This window comes from Labeo rohita, chromosome 20, assembly GCF_022985175.1.
Source record: "Labeo rohita strain BAU-BD-2019 chromosome 20, IGBB_LRoh.1.0, whole genome shotgun sequence".
NCBI lineage: Eukaryota > Metazoa > Chordata > Actinopteri > Cypriniformes > Cyprinidae > Labeo > Labeo rohita.
Window position 1 is genome coordinate 8,616,553 of NC_066888.1, and position 6,000 is coordinate 8,622,552.

Here is a 6,000-nt window from a genome sequence, read left to right on the forward strand (position 1 = left end):
AGGTCAGTACTAAACAATAACATGCATTTTGTATGATCCCTCTTATTTGGTAAAATAACATTTTGCAGATTCTGCAAGGTGTATGTAAACTTTTGACTTCAACTGTATTTAATCATTATCTGTATTATTGTTTTTGTGTACATTTATACTTTAGTACTATACAGAAAATGCAGTACTGTGTACAGTATGCATAATCCAGTAAATACAGTAAGTATAGTATGTTATTATGGATATACCCAGAGAGAGATCCTTCAGTTCACTGGGTTCATCACACTTACAAATCTTTCAAATACACATGCACACACTCCCATAATCTCTGTGGGTTTTTTTTCCCCCCAAACCTAAGAGAACACACTTCCCTCTCTGTTCCCATTCACTGATTAACCGATTCATAGTTAAAGCTTCACTGTTAGATACAATCTGTCTGCTATCTGATCACCCAAGGCTCCAACATGAGGGGAAGATGCTATCTAACATAATTTTAGCACAAAGGTATCACTGTTTCTCACTAACACACCTTAGACATTTCGCTGTGATTGACTCCTTATCTACAAGATTTGGTTTCCGTGTTTAGCAAATTGCATTTATAATCTCATACTGAAACATACAGTACAGCACAGCTACTAAAGACCATTAACTTTGTCTAAATGTTGAAATTTAAAGTGCCAATATTCCTCAGGGTTGCTTACATTGTTAGCCAAGGTTTCTTACACCAAGTACAGTGAAAATGTCGTTTTTCATGACTATTTTCATTTCTCACAACATGACATGTTTTCAAAAATGAAGTGGTTTAAATCTTTTTATATTTTTTTTTTCTCCTGACACAATACACTGCCATTGCAGGTCTCAGGTGAAGAGTTATTATACACACATACTCGGCCTCTCAGCAGCACTTATATACTCTCACCACAAAGGCCGCTCTGTAGGGTGAGTGACTCTAATGAGTGTGTCTGGATAATGAGAGGGACCTGCTGTTACTGGCAGCTCTAAACATGCAGGTATTAATGGCAACGGTCGCTCTAATCTCAATAGGCCACATTAATAGAGGACTGTAGAGCTTGAGAGTCCCAATGGCCTTTTAAATATAGGCATCGCTGAAGGACCAGCATACACCTTGTGCCAGATGAGAGAGAGGGAGTGTGTGTGTGTGTGTGTTTCGGCTGGACAAAAGAATATGTATAAATTATTATTACGGCAGGCAGCATTCTGCTGAATCCCAAAATATTTAGCATGGCAGATGGCTATAAATATGTCCTTGCAGTGCCTTACTGAAAATAAAATGTACAAATCCACCTAAGAATGTTCCAGGGTACATTGGCTAACAGGGATTTATTTCCTCTGGATGGTAGGAAGACTTTTGATGCTAAATGTGTGTGGTTGACATAGATATGAAATGTGTGCTTTACTATCCTGAGTCAGAAGTCACAATTTGTGGGGAAAAACTTTTAACAGTTTAGAATTTTAACAGTTTTGTGTTTATAAATAAAATATAGCAAAGATGATTAATACAATTTCTCATCTTTCAAATTCTATACATTTTATTGCAAAATTCAAATAAAGAAGGCCTTTTTGATGCTCTTTATGTGACAGATTGCCGTAGTTGTTTAAGTTTTTTATATATTTTCAGTTTTAATTTTAATTTTATTTCATGTTTAGTAATTTTGTTATGTGCTTTTGTCATGTTTATTTTAATCAAAATCATCATAGTGCTTTTGTTGTTTTAGTAATTTAGCAGGATGTGAAAATTGATCCGCTTTACTTCTATTTATACAAAATACACTTGAATGAACATCAAAGATTGTGTTAATATATACATTAATCACTAAAAAAAGTGTTTCAACTGCAGAAAGAGGTCAATAAAACAGCTTATCGTTAACTAAAAATATTAAAATAGTTTTCGTTAATCAAAATAAAATACAGCTAAGAGATGAAAAACTCAAATTAAAATTAGAATGAAAATTAAAAATGTTGCCTTGGCAACTAACTGAAATAAAATAAGCGGAACTTGAAGTATACAATTAAATAAAATAAAAATAAATTAAAGATAAAAAATAAATATTTTTTAAGAATTCATGAACTTACAGAAAAGCATTGACAAAAGGTCATGAAATTATTAAAACATTCACCAAAATTAAAATTAAAAACTGAAAATATAAATACACACACACACAATGTTGTGAACAACATGTTACATTTACCTCAGGTATGTTTCAGTATGAGATTATAAATGGCTTCTTCAATCTTTAGAAGCCATATTCTGACTTGTCAGCCATACATTTTAAAATATATTAAACAGAAAACTGTTTAAATTCTAATTATATTTAATAATATTACAGTTTTTACTGTATCAAATAAACACCGCATTGGTGTGCATAACAGACTTTTTTTTTTTTTTTTTTTTTTTTTTAAATCTCATGATTTCAACCTTGTGTCTAATAGTGTACATCTGTAGAAAGTGTTCCCAGAAAGAGGTTTTCCTTGTTTATTAAGTGAATAAATCTGAAAAACTGTTTCTGGGTCAAGCAGGTTCAAAATGAAAGGTCACACATACTGTTTATTCTGGGATAATCCGTGTTCTAACGCAAAAGTTCTTATTATAACTCCGTAATACTACTTGATGAAAAACGAAGCCAAATTCTATTATTGTCTTTGGTTGAAAAGCCAGACTACACAAATTTGCCCTAATTCTTATCCAGACGGACGGTGGAAATGTGAAGGTTTGTTGATAGGATTACAGCATGTGTGGCATGTGCCACCGGCTTTGTAAAAAAAAAGCCAATCTAAAACCCCCTACCAGCTCAGCGGGGGTAACACATGGCGCTGATGTCATCGATGCATGACGGCAATAATGAGCTGTAAGGTGAAATTGCACCCCTAACCCGACTCTAAACGTACAACAGCAGGTCAGACTGAAATTCAGTACGGGAGGCGACAGATGATTTACACGTAAGGTGCATGTGATAAGAATTAAGTCTCTGGTACGCTGGGAATCACCCTCATGGGTTCAAACTCCTAAATTTAGAGTGACAGACACGGGGGAAATCCCACCATGTGTCCCTCCACCTTTCCAACAACTCCAATATGGGTGCCAGTAGCATACTCACTCCAAACCCCAAAAGATTTAACCGGGGTACCCTTGTGCTAAGGTGACAATAGCTAAATGTGTCAGATCCAAATGGCATATGGCCTAAAATGCCCCAGTGCTGTCAAAAACAACCTAAAAATAACATCGCACACCATTATTGTGCTGTGAAAATCTGACGTTGATTTACGTTCTCGCACGCCGTACAATAGACTCCAGAATCACTGTAAGGAGAGAGCGTATGTGGGAAGAGTAACTGTGTGTGTTTGTTGTAAATCTAGAATGGAATGGCACGTTAAGAGGATTTTCATGTTTATTATTGAGCACCATTAATGTAGTGAACCCACACACAGTAAAATGAGGCAGTGTTTCGGCTATGCATGTTCAGCTTTATTCATCACACAAATTTGGGGACATTATAGGATGTTCTCAAAGGTAAATGTGATTCATAAAGTAAATACTGTTTTATTTTATTCTAAAAATACAAATAAGCTTAAAAACTCGTTTTACTGTTTCAATGCATTACTTTTCCATTGCTTTTCCATGTAAACACATGCTAGGACGCATCTTTTGCAGCGTCTCGCACATGAATGTGACTGTGAAGTTTCAGCTCAACATACCCCACAGATCAATTGTTATATCATTTTGAAAACGCTTATTTTGAATGGAAGCAGAAACACGCTGTTTTTGTGCATGTCTCTTTAAATGCAAATGAGCTGGTTGTTACCGACTCGGACCTTTGAGTCTCGTTCAGTAAAATGAACTAATCTTTTTTCAAGTCATTTCATTAATTTCGTTCATTTTAGCAAAATATAATTAAAATGTTACATGTTACTTCTCTAACACATCTAGTGCTTACACAAACGTTGATCACACTACAAACAAGACAAAACTATAATGCTATAAGAAACAGAAAAGATTAATTCATTGTTTACCTGGGTCTTTATTCTATGATTAGCTCACCTCACCTCTTATCTGACAAGTTTTCGGGTTTGAGTCGTTCATTCATCACGTGACAGCCCCATGAGCTCAACCAATGCAGTGTGAGCTGGAAAAAGAATTAGAGATTAGTTCATCTCTCGAGTCTTCTGGTTTGTGTCGTTCATTCATCACGTGATAGCCCCATAAGATGAACAAACGACTTGAAAAACCTGAAAACTCGAAACAGGTGAACTAATTCCAGTACAGAACCTAATAGGATGTTGCACATACACGACTGAACGAATCACTCCCTGAGACGACTCGTTCTTCCCGAGTCACATTAAAGATTTATTCAAAAAAGAACGACCCATCACTAATTTGTAGCGTCGTGAACGCGCATCCCAGAGCCTGTGCTACACAAGCTTTTGTGCTTAAAAAGTATACAAATTTTTATTTTTTGAAAAAACTGACAGATTGTTTCGCTAGATAAGACCATTCTTCCTCGGCTGGGATCGTTTAGAGCCCTTTGAAGCTGCATTTAAACTACATTTTGAAAGTTCAAAATCAGGGCACCAATCAAGTCCATTATATGAAGAAAAATCCTGAAATGTCTTCCTCAAAAATCATAATTTCTTTACGACCGAAGACAAAGACATGAACATCTTGGATGACAAGGGGGTGAGTAAATTATTTGTAAATTGTTGTTCTGGAAGTGGACTTCTCCTTTAAGATGCTGTGTCAAGGTAAAAGAATGTTACATTTTACACATAGCGCTGCTCATCAATGTCAGTTCCAAAACAATGGTCCAATCAGAAGACCTTGGAGGCGGGGCAAGTGTTGCAAGCTTATGTTTACAGTAGCAAGTTGGCATAGAAAATGTTCTCATTAATGCCAACTTTACACTGTAAAAACAGCACCTAAAACAGAATATTATGCCATGAAATGTGCATTTAAAAGGCTTGCAATTTTTACAGAAAAAGACTACAGTATTCTACAGTTAAAACATGTTAACTGACCTTTCGCCGAACCCCGCCCCCTTTAGTTACTGTTGCTGTGTCTGACAAACAATGTCTCACACTACACATGTTCTCACACAGTGGAAAATAAATTGCGGAGCAAAGAGGAAACTCACAACACACCAACAGACAAGACAGAGCAGGTTACTTCTGGTATGAAACAAGGTCTCAGCTTTCAAATGCTGTCATTTTTAAGAAATTCAAACAGTAAATACAGTTTTGTGGCTCTTTAATGTGTCCTGACAGATTCCAGTCTTTTAATATTTACTTAAAGCACGAAATAAACATGAATGAACATCAGAACGTATTGTATTTTAACCGCAGAAAGACGTCAATATGCACAATTTTTCAAGTTTAAATCCGCCGACATTAATCTACTCTCCTGTCTGATTTGTTTGTCAGACAAAATGTGTAATTTTACTGTAAAATACTGTTACATTTGAGGTTTTTGCAGGTAAAGGACATTCTCAGGAGTCTCTGTGTGACACATTTCATTATATTTTATTGAAATGTTTTTGTTTCTTGTTATTTGTATTATTATTAGTGTACATTAGGGTGTTTGTGTTACACTTCTGTGATTTATTGTATTATTTTAGTCTTTTGTGTTCATGTGCATGACCCTGTTCACCATATACAAATATTGGCCATATTTTATGGACAGGACACTTACTGTATGATAAACACTGATTCATCATGTGGCTTTCTTTTGTATCATCTGTATTACTTTGGTGAATAGACATGGCATTTTAGAAAAAAAAGCAGAGTTTTGGTAGATCGAGTGCAGTAGCTTGGTATATTAACATTGTATAACTTATCATAAAGCATTCAGTTATAAATTAATAAATGTCAAATTTATAGGCACCAAAATGCCATCTTATAACACCTGAAAGACTTTGCACTGCTGCCTTTTTAGCCATAAATTGAACAAGATATTATTTTAGTGTGTAAAAATAATGATACAGTTTTGAAAATGTTTAAATA